Source organism: Cynara cardunculus, assembly GCF_001531365.2.
Source record: "Cynara cardunculus var. scolymus isolate 2C chromosome LG 5, CcrdV1, whole genome shotgun sequence".
Taxonomy (NCBI): Eukaryota; Viridiplantae; Streptophyta; class Magnoliopsida; order Asterales; family Asteraceae; genus Cynara; species Cynara cardunculus.
This window is the reverse complement of record NC_037532.1, coordinates 21,711,758-21,726,699: the sequence shown is the minus strand read 5'-3', so window position 1 is coordinate 21,726,699 and position 14,942 is coordinate 21,711,758. Positions and strand designations below refer to the sequence as shown.

The 14,942-nt window shown below is 33.6% G+C and overlaps 1 non-coding gene across 1 annotated transcript; it reads right to left on the bottom strand.

Annotated features, from left to right (window-relative positions):
• Positions 1-3,809: 3,809 nt before the first annotated feature.
• LOC112513856 lies at positions 3,810-3,917 on the bottom strand. The gene has a single exon (XR_003069323.1). It is a non-coding gene; the product is annotated as a small nucleolar RNA R71 (small nucleolar RNA).
• Positions 3,918-14,942: the final 11,025 nt, after the last annotated feature.

Below are 14,942 nucleotides of genomic sequence, written 5' to 3'. Positions count from 1 at the left end.
CGCCATTATATCACTCTCGCGGTTACACCGCCATCTCACTCGCAGTTACACTGCCATAATATCACTCTCGCGGTTACACCGCCATCTCACTTCATTTCAAAAACATTTCCCAAAAACATTCTATTTTCATCCGGACTTGAAGTCCGATAAAAAACTTGTCCGGATTAAAAGTCCGGTCAAAACACTTGAAAATATATTAACATCCTTGTCCGGTTTAGAAGTCCGGACAACACATCACTTTCTTTGTCATCCGGTTTAGATTTAAACCGGACAATACATCACTTGAATTATTTAAACGGTTTACACATTATCCAGTCACCTCTTGTCCGATATAAAAAAGATCCGGTCACCACTTGGCCGGTTTAAATAATATCCAGACAAAGCTTAAACGGTTTAAGTATCCGAATTTCAATCCGGACACCACTTGGCCGGATTTATTCAAGAATCAACATAAAATGTAATTGAATTCACAATAACCAGTTCTAAAATGCTTATCAAATCATATATAAGCAATACATAGTCAAAGATCTAAACACTCACCTTTTAAAGATTGAGAATCAAAGCTTTGGAAACCTTTTCTTCTTCTTCTTCCTGTGCAATCCTATTTCTTCAGAGTAAAACTAAATATGGTATGTGTTTTTTGTGTGTCTTTTACTTCATAAACAATTATATATACATGCACCACCAAAAAGGAAAGTGAAGGGCGGTTCATGAACCGACTCCCCCTCTTTTCTTATTATTATTATTTTTTTAAATAAATCCATACACACTTATCCATATCATACACATATATATTATATATATACATAATAGTAGAAAAGGTAATAGGTGGCTACATTGCCGACCTCTCCTTTTTCTTATTTTAAAAACAACAAATATTATCCACACACACATATCCAAATACATATATATATCATACACACACATGTATATATATATATATGTATATATATATATATACCTGATATAATAACCAGAATATTACATTCATTTATTGTCTTATATTATGTTTCCTATGTCTATTATGAGCTAATTACTTATATGGGTGTGGATGTGAGTTAACTTAGAATTTTTATGCAATAATTGGATGTTTTTATTCTTTACCACTTCGTAAACTTGGTCACTTAAGTCGGGACTACAACTTAACGCAGATAAGCCGATCACTTTGAAGTGTTAATATTAGATCTTTGACCAAGAGATGGGGGGATTCGAAATACGGCTTAAATGATGCACAAAGAACGTGAGAGAGTCTTTCAAAATTACATAAAGATACAAATTTTGTATGTATTTAGCTAAGGATTAAGCATTGAAGATTTATATTACAAAGAGATTTGAGTATTAACTTTTTTTTTCTGTTTAGCTAAATCAACAAGTTTCAGAGTGGTGAGAGTGGGAACTTTGTGGGATCTGTTTATAAATTTTCACTTTCGAGAGATTAGAATATTTAAAAACATCTCATAAGTTTCTGACTATTATATTGTTATTTTTATATTAAAGAATACTTACACACATGCCCATCTTTTATTTTGTAAGTCTATTTCATTTATTTCGTATTTTAAAGTTTCTTACCAACAAAAACCCAACTTTTATTCACAAATCGAAATATGCTCAAGAAGCTCATGAAAGTCTCTAATTCTCAGTAGTTCAATCCTTGTGGAAACGATCTCGGTACTTTACCACTCTATTACTTGCAAACGATCATAGTGCCGACGTGTACTTGCACCGCTACTATGGAGATTTTGTGCTCACTGTGTGAACGCGAACGATCCTAAGCTACCAACTCTTTGGCGCCACTGTGGGGGATTGGCATGATTTTTGTTCTGAGATATTGACTTTCATTAGAGCCTTGGTCATTTGTTTCAATCGCATTTTTCGGTGAACTTTTACCTCTTGATCTTGAGTTAGAAAAAACCATTAAAAGATGTAGAAGAGGTAGAAATAATCAACAAAATCCCAATTTAAACCGTACCATGGTGGATAATCTACCTCCTCGAGAGGCTTCAATTAAAATTGCCGATTATAAAAGTAGAGGAATACGGGACTCTGCAACTCCCGATTTCGGTCAATTGGTTGCGGGAATAGGTAGGCCCGAAATGACAGCAACACCTTTTAAACTAAAACCGGTTATGTTTCAAATGATTTCTAGAATGGGTCACTTTGAGGGATTATTGTCGGAAGATCCGCACTTTCATTTAAAATCCTTTATAGACATGACATATGATTTTAAAATTCTCGGAGTCACACAAGAAACCTTACGCTTAACACTTTTCTTTTACACATTGAAGGATAGAGCTAGAGTGATAACTCTTATTTTTAAGAGTTATTTCCTATTTATTTCCTCCCTTTTTGCTATTATTAAATACCCAATTTTCTTGTTTTTATCCTTTTATTCCAATTTTTTTTAAAAAGATGATGAAACACAAAGGAAGAGGTATTATTCCAAAAACCTGTATTTTTCTGTTAGCACTGCCCACTGTGGCACCACTGTGGGATGTCTACCAACCTTGTTACAGCTTCTTGGGAAACGTGCAGCTTGAAGATTCATCCAGATATTTTCTCCAGTTGTTTATAAGTTGTCTTCCTTCTTCTATTTTATTTTTATTTGTATTTTTTAGACTTGTACTAATTACCCTTAAGGTAATGATTGGTTGTACTATCCTCCCTTCCCCTCCCCTATATAAAGAGGCCTTGGGGAGCCATTTTGAAGAGTGCCCAACATCATCTAAGACACAATACTCTCTAATGTGTCTCTCTTCTCTCTTTCTTTTATTTCTTTTTATTATTATGCTTTTTAATTAATGTCTTTAATTTATGTCTTTAAATTATGTCTTTAATTTATTTCTTTAATTTCTAGTATTTTATTTTCCTTGTACTTGTAATTTAGTTTTACATTAATGCAATTTATAGTTCAGTATTATTTTATGTCTTTAATTATTTTATTATGTCTAACTAAATTACTTGTATGGGTGTGGGTGTGAGTTTAACTTAGGATGTTTATATAATATTTGGGTGTTTTTATCTTTTATCACTTCATAACTTGGTCACTTAAGACGATACTTAAAATGCGGATAAGCTGATCACTTTGAAGTGTTAATATTAGATCTTAGACCCAGAGATGGGCGGATCCGAAATACGGCTTAAGTGATGCACAATGAACTCGARAGGGTCTTTGAATAATTACGTGGAGACGCGAATTTTGTATGCATCTAGCTAGGGGTTAAGCAATAGATATTTTATCACAAAGAGATTTGGGTAAAAATCGCATTCCTTTTACTTTTTAGCTAGATCGGCAAGTTTCGAAGTGGTAAACGTAAAAACCTTATGGAATTTTATGAGGTCCGGTTATAAAAGTTCACTTTCGAGAGATTGGAGCTTTTATAAACAACTCGTAAAAGTCTAACCATTTTATTGTTAATTTTATCTTAAGCAACACTTGCACTCATGCTCATCATTTAATATTAGAAGTTTATCTCGTTAATTAACTAGTCGGTCCTATTTCAGTCTTTTTATAAACAAAAATCCAACTTTATTTTATATCTCGAAACTCGTGCAAGAAGTTCATGAAAAATCTCTGAATCTCAGTAGTACCTTCTCTGTGGGAACGATCTCGGTACTTTGTACCACTTTATTACTTGCAAGCGATCATAGTGTCAGCATGCATTTGCACCGCCACTGTGAGGACATTTTGCCCACTAGGTGAACATGAAAGATAGAGCATGACTAAATTCTCAACCACCAAACTCGATCCTCACTTGGAATGATTTGGCGAAAAAATTTCTAAGAAATATTTTCCTCCGACAAAAAATGTAAAAATTGGAAATGAAATTATGACGTTTTGTCAAGAAGACGATGAAATTGGTATCAGATGCATTGGAGAGATTCAAAGACCTTCTGCAGAAATGTCCTCACCATGTAATCCCTCATTGTATTCAATTGGAAACATTTTATAATGGACTTCCCAGTGCCACTAAAATTATTCTTGATGCAACGGCCTCTGAGGCTTTCTGATAACTCTTATTTTTAAGAGTTATTTCTTATTTATTTATTTATTTTTGTTATTATTAAATACCCAATTTTCTTTCCCCCTTTTGTTTCAAAAAGTTTTAAAAAGATGATGAAACACAAAGGAATTAATTTTATTCCAAAAACCTGTATTTTCTGGCAGCATTGCCCACTGTGGCACCACTGTGGGAAGTCTACGAATTCTGTTTCTGCTTCTTGGTAAACATGCAACTTGAAGAATCATCTAGATATTTCCTCTGGCTGTTTATGAGTTGTTTTGATGTAACTATTTTATTTTATTTATTTTTATAACTTTGTACTATTACCCTAGGGGTAATCATTTTAGGTTGTCTTTTCTGCCTTTCTTCTCCCCTATAAAAGGAGGCCTTGGGAGCTCTTTTGAAGACACCATGCAAGACACAATATCCTCTAGTGTGTCTCATTTCTCTCTTATTCCTCTCTTTATTTTTAAGCTTTTAATTAATGTCTTTAATTTTTAGTTGTAATTTAGTATTTTATTTCCTTATACTTGTAATTTAGTTTTATATTAATGCAATTTATATTTCAGTATTATTTAATGTCTTATATTACTTTTATTATGTTTAGCTAAATTACTTGTATGAGTGTGAGTGTGAGTTTAACTTAGGATGTTTATATAATATTTGAGTGTTTTTATCTTTTACCATTTTGTAACTTGGTCACTTAAGATGGGACTTAAACTCGATGTGGATAAACCGATCACTTTGAAGTGTTAATATTAGATCTTAGACCCAGAGATGGGCGGATCTGAAATACGGCTTAAGTGATGCATAAAGAACTCGAGAGAGTCTTTGATAATTACGTGGATACGCGAATTTTGTATGCATTTAGCTAGGGATTAAGCGATGGGTATTCTTATCACAAAAAGATTTGGGTAAGAATCGTATTTCTTTTACTTTTTGGCTAGATCGGCAAGTCTCGAAGTGGTAAATGTAAAAACCTTATGGAATTTTATGAGGCCTGGTTGTAAAAGTTCACTTTCGAGAGATTGGAATTTTTATAAACAACTCATAAAAGTCTAACCATTTTATTGTTAATTTTATCTTAAGCAACACTTGCACCCATGCCCATTCTTTAATATAAAAAGTTTATTTCGTTGTTTCGCTAGTTCGGTCCTCTTGTCTTTTTATAAACAAAAATCCAACTTTTATTTACAACTCGAAACTCGTGCAAGAAGTTTATGAAAAGTCTCTGAATCTCAGTAGTCACTTCCCTGTGGAACGATCTCGGTACTTTTTACCACTTTATTACTTGTAAGCCATCATAGTGTTGACGTGCACTTGCACTGCTACTGTGGGGAGTTAATGCCCACTGGGTGAACACGAACGATCCTAGCCTGTCACTTTCACAGGTAAAACTTACAACAAAGGGTATAACATTTTGGAGAGAATTTCTAATAATAATATTGAATGGTCAAACCCTTGTGCTGTTGTTTATAAATCTGCTTCGGGAATTCATGAACTTGATGTCATCTCTTCTTTAAATGCTCAAATTGTAGCTTTAACTAATTTGGTTAGGAACAATTAAAACTTAAATGGGGAAAGGAATAAAGTTCAATCCATAATGTCCAATCCATTTATGACCTAATCTTGTGTCCTTTGTAGTGAGGGCCATTATTATGAATATCACCCTGGAAATCCCATCTCGGTAAATTATGTTGGGAGTCATGCTAGAAATAATCCATTTTCTCCCACATATAATCCAAAATTGGAGAAATCACCCCAATTTTTCATGGGCCAGAAATCCTGGACTTCAATCCCCCGGGGCAACCTAAGTTCAAAATCGACCACAAAATCCCCCGGGATATGGGCAAGGTGCTCCTCACAATTACCTAAATGGGCAAACCTCACAATCATATGTGCCTAGGAAAAATTCATTGGAAGGTAATGGCTCACTCAAATCATTATCCATAGGTTTTATAAACCAAACCAATGCAACATTAAAAAGTTTCGAAACCCAACTCGGCATATTTGCCGCTGATCTCAATGGTAGACCTTTAAGAACTTTGCCTAGTGACACAGAAATCCCTAAGGGTAAGGAGCATATCAAGGCCGTAACCATACTAAGTGAGGATAGTTCAAGCGTCAATAGTCATACAAATGAAGCCTCCGAAAAACCGACCCATCAAAACGAGTTTTCACATGCTTTTTTATATGTCAAAATTTCCAATTTTGAGTCCTCCCAATGGAGAAACTCAAAATTATTTTTTGTCCAGAAAACAGTCCCTACATCTACATCCAGCACTAGACAACTCTCAGCTCAAACTTTCCACAGTGGGAAGATTGTGCCCACTGTCCAGCAGAAAAAGTCTAACCAACCAGCTCTAGATTTGTAAAATTTACCTTTTCGAAAAAGAATGAAAACCAAAAATGTAGACGAGCAATTTAAGAAGTTTTTGGACATCTTTAAGCAACTCCACATTAACATACATTTGGTATAAGCTCTTGAGAAAATGCCAGACTACGTTAAATTTTTGAAAGACATTTTAAATGAACGAGAAGATTGAATGAATTTGAGATGGTTGTTTTGACCAAAGAATGTGATGCACTCCTTACTTGCAAAAGTCCAACCAAGCTAAAATACCCAAGAAGTTTTACCATCCCATGTTCTATAGGAGGAAAAGAAGTAGGTCATGATCTATGTGATTTGGGGGCGAGCATAAATCTTATGCGATTGTCAGTTTTTAACAGACTCGGAATAGAAGAAGTCCATCCAACTACCGTGACTTTAAAATTGGTAGATAGGTCCATTGTTTATCCCAAGGGTTGGGTTCAAATAATAGTAACCCAATATCTACGGTTTGAAAAATTTACAACTCGATTAGACATCGGGTTGCTTCAGGTTGAGTTATTTCTCGTTGGGTTAGGTTGGGTTGATCGGGTTGGTCGGATTTTTAGGCACCCCTAACTGTGACAATAGACTTTAGTTCTATTTTAATGAAAGTTACATTTCAATTTTATTTACAGCCTTATATTATGTTTCCTATGTCTATCATGAGTTAATTACTTATATGGGTGTGGTTGTGAGTTAACTTAGGATTTTTATGCAATAATTGAGTGTTTTTATTATTTAACACTTCGTGAACTTGGTCACTTAAATCGGGACTAGAACTCAACTCAGATAAGCCGATAACTTTGAAGTGTTAATATTATATCTTTGATCAAGTGATTAGCGGATTGGAAATACGGCTTAAGTGATACACAAAGAACTTGAGAGAGTCTTTGATAATTACGTAGGGATATGAATTTTGTACGTATTTAGCTAAGTATTAAGCATTGAAGATTTATATTACAAAGAGATTTGAGTATAAATTATATTTCTTTCTCTGTTTAGCTAAATCAACAAGTTTCAGAGAGGTGAGAGTGGGAACTTTGTGGGATCTGTTTATAAATTTTCACTTTTGAGGGATTGAAAATATTTATAAACATCTCATAAATTTATGACCATTATATTGTTGTTTTTATCTTAAGAAATATTTACACCCATGATCATCTTTTATTTTATAAGTCTATTTCGTTTATTTCGTATTTTAAAACTTTTTACCAACAAAAATCCAACTTTCATTCACAAATCAAAACATGCTCAAGAAGTTGATGAAAATCTCCGATTCTTAGTAGTCCAATCCCTGTGGAAACGATCTCGGTACTTTACCACTCTATTACTTGCAAACGATCATAGTGTCGATGTGCACTTGCACCGCCACTATGGGGAACATGAACTGTAACACCCCATTCCACATATTGCATGTAACACATACTTCATATATAAGAAATACATGTTTATACACCACATTGGTCCCTTAGTACGAGAATCTATCAGTACAAAATACATGGTCCAAAAATTCCAAATACAATTCTTGTACTAAACCAGATCATCTATCAAAACTATACATGTCATCAGAAAATCTTCTTGTAGATAATCATATAGGGAAATATTACATTTTTTCCTTCCCCTTACCGTCAGCACTTCCTACAATACATATTTAAAATCACAAAACGAGGGTTAGACCAAAAGGTCTAGTGAGTTACCCTATTTATGTTATTGCAGAGTGAAAATCACCAAAACTTTTAAGTAAAACAACTTTTCATATATACATCACAAATATATGAACAAGCAAGAACATAATATCGATACCTTTTATTTTTCAAGCCAATAATGTCTGCTTGTAAACAATACATCAAATTCCAACAGGTTATTACAACGTCACTTTTAAACCTTTCAAATCAAATCAGGCTTATTCAAAGTTTCAGGCCAAACCTGTTATATTGTCCTTAATAACATCCAGACTATGATTTCCAATAAGAATCCAGATCTTAAACCTTTAAATCACCAAGAAATAAAGATTCCAGATCACGATAATCGTAATGGATATAATAGTAAGAGTTATATTATGTTACACATACAAATGCCACCCTTATATCCAGATGTACATCTCTCCTTGATATGCCACTCTTATCCCATGATACACCTCTCCTTGATATGCCTCCCTTATCCCATGGTACACCTCTCCTTGATATGCCACCTTTATTTTGTCATCAAAATATTTCATAAAACAATTCCATATAGAATAGACCGTAGTCAATGAAATTATTATCAGTTCAAATTCATTTTGTCAAAATTCCCATTTATTGTTCCAAAAGAATCATATATTAACAAGTGAATACATAATCCAGTCAACCTTGTCCGGATAACAAATCTGGACAGGACTTTCACAAAACTTGTCCGATTAACACTTGGCTTAAATCGCAAGATCTTATCCGGATAACAAATCCGGACAACACTATAATCCGCTTAACACTTGAATAAATTCCAACTCTTTTGTCCGGATAACACATCATACCCTTTTTGTGTTCTCAATAGTTTCATTATGAAATCCATCGTAATATGATCCCACTTCCACATTGGAAATTTGTTATGACTGTAAATTTTCGTAGAATCATTGATGTTCTACCTTCACTTGCAGACACGTCAGACAATGTTCTACATAGCATGCAATATTCTTTTTCAATCCCAGCCACCAGTAAAATGGTTTTAAATCTCTATATATCTTGTTAGTACTAGGATGAATAGAATATCGATAGTTGTGGATTTCATTCAACACTAACTCTTGATTGTTACCAAAACGAGGTACCCAAATTATGTCTTCAAAACATAGAATTCCACGATTATCTTTTACCAGATTTGTTATCATTCCTCCAATTCTTTGTGTCTTTACATTTTCTTCTTTTAAAGTTTCATTTTGACATCTCAATAATTCATCAAGAATGTTTGGGATTAAATTATCTTGCAATTCAACCACCTTGATTGTTCCACTCTTTTCTTTTCGACTGAGTGTGTCAGCCACCACATTTGCCTTTCCAGGATGATAAAAAATCTTGCAGTTATAATCATTAACCAATTCTATCCATTGCCATGGCCTCATGTTTAACTCCTTTTGATTAAACAGATGTTGACTTTCATGATCTGTATAAATCTGACACTTGCTTCCCAACAGATAATGTCTCCAAATCTTTAAAATAAAAAACAATAGCTGCAAGTTCCATATAATGTGTGAGATATTGTCGTTCATAATCTTTCAATTGTCTGGATGCATAGGCAATAACTTCCCCCGTTGCATCAAAACACAACCTAGATCCAACTTTGAAGCATCACTATATACGACAAAATCTTCTGACCCTTCTGTTAATGACAAAATCGATCTGCTGCACAATCTTTCTTTTAGTAATTGGAAATCTTTTTCTTGCTCTTCTTCTCATTCATACTTCATATTCTTTCTCGTTAATTTTGTCAGTGGTGCTGTGATACGCAATAACTCTTATATAAACTTTCTGTAATACCCAAGCAAACCTAGGAAACTTATAATCTCTGTTGGCGTTCCCGGTGCTTCCCATTCCTCGATAGCTTGAATTTTCAGTGGATTAACTTTTAACACCTGTTTCTGAAACCACATGACCCAAGAATTGAACATCCCTCAACCAAAATTCGCATTTCGACAATTTAGCATATTACTTTTCTTTCTTTAAAAGTTCCAAAATGACACAAAGATGTTCTGTGTGTTCTGCTTCTAATCGAGAGTATATAAGAATATCATCGATAAAAACAATAACAAATTTAGCTACATCTGCTTCCCAAACTTTTAATTGATGATAGCCTGATTGCAATAATTTTGGAGAAATAGCTAGCCCCAACCAACTGATCAAATAAATAATCAATTATGGATAGAAGGTATTTATTCTTTATTATCAGTTTGTTCACTTCAGGATAGTTAATACACATTCTTATTGATCCATCCTTTTTCTTGACAAATAAAATTGGGCACCATAAGGAGATGTACTAGATCTGATAAAACCTTTACCCAGTAATTCTTTCAATTGAGTCATCAAATCTTTCAATGCAGATGGAACCAATCGGTATGGTGCACGATCCACTAGTGCCGCTCTAGGTGTTAGATCAATTCAAAATTCTACAAATTAGTCTGGAGGTAGACTAGATAACTCATCTGGAAACACTTCTGGATATTCACTAACCATTTCCACCTTACTCTTCTCTTTTTTGGAATATATTACATACACTAGGAAGCATTGACACCCTTTTTGAATACACTTACGGGATTTCAAGACATAAATCAAACTAGTGTGACGGTCTTGCCGATCACCATAAATCACAATTCGTCCCTTACCCGACAGATCAATATGAATCATTTCTTTTTTGCACACTATACTTGCTTGATTCTCTGACAACCAATCCATACCCACCACTATATCAAATTCCCTTATAGGCATAGGAAACAATCGAATTGGTAACACACACACCCTTCTAGTTTCATTTGGCAGTCATTATAAACTTTTGTGATAGAAATTTGACTACCATTAGCAGTATCTACTACTAATCCATAGTCTAAAGGTACAAGTTTCATGTATAAACAGCCAACAAATGAAGTTGACACAAAAGAATAATTTGCAGTAGAATCAAATAACACCTTGGCATATACGGAGTTAGCAAGAAATGTACCCGTTACCACATCCGGTATTTCTTCAACTTCCCCTCTGGACATTTGAAAAGATCGTCCCTTTGCTTTATCTGGTTCACTTCTTCTTATACCCCCCACGGTTACTCTGATTGCCACCAACAAAATTTGATCTTTGATTCCTTAATTGAGGATAATCTGGTTTAATATAATTCGGAGAATTGCAATGGTAAAAATATTCGACAATATCTGGAAATATGCCTGGTTCTCCATATCTGTACATTTTCTTTGATCAATATTACAGTCACTTTAATGGACACAGTGACATCTCAGACAAGGCCTTCCGTTAAATCTCTGTGTTGGACGATTATCAGTTCTCACAAACTTTGGTCTACAAAAGTTGGTTGACGATCCCTCCCACTTTCTATTTTCCCCAACTTTTTCTCCCATTTGTCTATTTTTATTTCTTTCAGTTGTTTCTGCCGTATCAACTGATGATGGAAATGTGATATCATCCATTGCTATAACAAACTCTAGAATGGAAGGTTTCATCCCCAAATGTATCTTTCAACTTTACGGGCCTTTGTAGGAATATAATGTTCTGCAAATCGGGAATGTTCCAGAAATTTCTCAGTATACTAAAAAACAATCATATTCCCCTGTTTCAACTTTAAGAATTCCTCCTCTAACTGTCTGACTGCAACTTTAGGGAAAAACTGCTCTTTATATCTATCAGTGAACTCCATCCATGACATTGTTCTCAAAATATCTGGTTTGGATAAAGATTCCACTTCCCACCAATATAAAGCATTAGATTTTAACATAGAAACAAAAAAACCCACTCTATCCTCATATAAACATTTGTTGGTATTAAAAACTGACCCATTCTCCTTCAACCAACACATTTCTTTTATTGGATTTCTTTCACCGAAAAAGTTGGAGGTTTGCATGTTAAAAACATTTTTATATCACCTCCCTTTTTATTAGTAGTAGGAACTTATGGATTAATCTCGATTCTTTCAGTTTGAAGATGAGTAGGATATCTCAATAAAGATATTAGAGTATTTCGAAGTTTACCCATTTCTTCAGCTAACATATCCTGAGTAACATAGTCTGGATGTTGAGTCTGATCTCGACCTATGAATCTGTTTCTGTTCTGTTCATCATTCGCGATTTTCTGATTTAATTCTTATTGTTCAGGATAAATTTCAGGAATAATATTTCTACCTCTTCCTTGACCTCTGTCTCTACCTCTGCCTCGGCCCCTACCCCGACCAGCAGTTGGATTTTCTGGAATATTTTCTGGTGGACTATCCCTTCCCTCCGAGGTAATAAGTGCAATTCTTTCATATCATCGTGAATTGCTCATCTGATAATTCACAAGGATATAATATACACATAATCACATTCCCAAATATAATAAGGTATTCAAGTACAAATATGCACCTTTAAACCCAAGATTAGATTGACCATTTGTAATTCGAATGTACCTTACATATCATTCTTTTAACCTATTATATTTATTTCCAAAGGTTCGATAAATGCAAGGACCCTTAATTATGCAAATAATATATGGTTTAAGTCTAGACATCAAGCTGAATATCTAAATCTCTTAAACTCAGGCTCTGATACCAAACTTCTAAGACCCCATTCCACATTTGCATAAAATTCACATATTCCATATAACATGAAATACAAATATTACACACAGGTCCCAAATAAATACATTGCTACATACAAAAGTAGCTACAAACTGTTTGCTTCTTATATACATAACTTGAATAACAGAATTTCACAAGTTCACGTATAACTCAACTTTCACAAAATTCACAAATGTAAAGCTATAACATATCTTTTCACATATTTCCCTTCCCTTTACCTTCCGAATGTGCACGACCTGTAATGCATTTTTGCGAAAATAAAATGAGGGTTAGACCGTAAGGTCTAGTGAATAATCCCTTTAAAGATATTATATGGTGAAAATCACCAAAACACTTTTGGAAAGGCAATCTTTGAAAATATAACATTTAAATAACATTTATCATATAAAACCTCATTTTTGTCGCATCATATATATGAGACAACATCTTATCGCATCCCAAGGATGAGATAACCCATTTCATCGCATCAAACAAATACGATAACACCTTTTGCTACATCAAACACATGTGATATACCAATCTTATCGCATCCCTTTGGTGCGATAACACACTCCTCGCACCATACAAATACGATAACACAATCTTCACACCATACACATGCGATAACCCCTTTTTGTCGCATCACACTGATGCAATAAACCCATTTCCTCGCATCACCATTGATGTGATGACTTACTTTGTCGCATCACACAGGTGAAATAACCCCAATCTCATCACATCATACAGATGCGATAACAGTAACACATATGATCAAAATCTCATTTAACAAAGAGTATGCCACCCATATCCTAATATACGCTATCCTGATTATGCCACTCTTATTTCAAAATGTACACATTTCCTGATTATGCCACCCTTATTTCAAAATATACACCTATCATGATTATGGCACCCATATCCCAATATACACATCTCCTGATTATGTCACTCTTATTCCATATAAGTTATAATACAAAATCAAAACCCAATTATGCTAACAAATAGCAAATACTTGTGTTCAAAAACATCCATTTCAAACCATACGGTTCCTTATAAAAATATATCAAATGAAGCTTTTAAAATAAAAAACTCACCTTGAATTCGTAAATAGATGAAGACTCTCAACAACAAATTAATATAAGAAATATGAAAGCTTTTCTTCTTCTGTTTTGTTCAAACCCAGGAGCCAAACACACACCAACTTTTTCTTATCTCTTCAAAGTTTTTAAAATGAGATAAAGGAAACACATGCATTCACATATACGAATCTAAAAGAAGAGGCAGTGAGTAAAATATATTTTTAAAACCAAGTTTCAAAACACACCCTTTAACTTTCAAACCAATTTTACAAAACAACCCCTACTTTTATAACCAACATACGCAATTATAACATTTAGTTATATAAATATTACTAACTAATTAATATAATAAATATATAAAATGAGAAAAAGGAAGTAAAAGAAAATAAATAAAATTTTGTAAATGTATAAAATATAACTTTTAATGAAATTGCAAAGTAGAAGATACTTTATATACGATTTTATATCTTTTTCTTTTTTGTTAAATGTTATTAATAGTAGAAACTATAAGTGTATTAACTAAATAAAAAAATCAACATATAACCTATTTTAAAAGTGTCAATGAGACTTTTATAATGTTGTAATTTGTAAAATAAAACATGCAATTTTAATTATTCTTTAGTTGAAACATTATTAATAATTAATATAATAAGGATATAAAATAAAAAATGAAAAGGATATATATGATAACCTCAATTTTTTTTGAGTTATTTGTCATCTTTTATAAATCATTCTTACCCTTTTTTATACTCGTTTGATCCTTCTACACTTGGTCTAAATTGTTTCTAAAAATGAGAAAACTTGGAAGATTGAAAATTAGTGAGTTAGATCGCCATTGTGGCCACAAGTGTCACCACAATAGTGATAGAGACGGAAGATTGTGCATTGATTTTGTTTCCAAAATGGTGAAATTAAAGGTTGGTCTAATGGTCTTGCCAAGAAGTCAAACCTGAAGCATTCATGGAAGAAGAGGAGAAATAGACAAATGGGTTCAGGATAAAGGAGGAATAGAAGACAACCATGTGAGGTCCCTATCTCTCTCTCAAGTCAACATCACTCACACACACACACACACACACACACACTCTCTCTCTCTCTCTCTCTCTCACTTTTTTTCCACCTATATAATGGTGGATTGTAAACGACTTGCAGGGCACTCCTTGACCCTGAAGCATCATCTATAAGTGTTTTGCATTATATATCTTTTATTTCCTT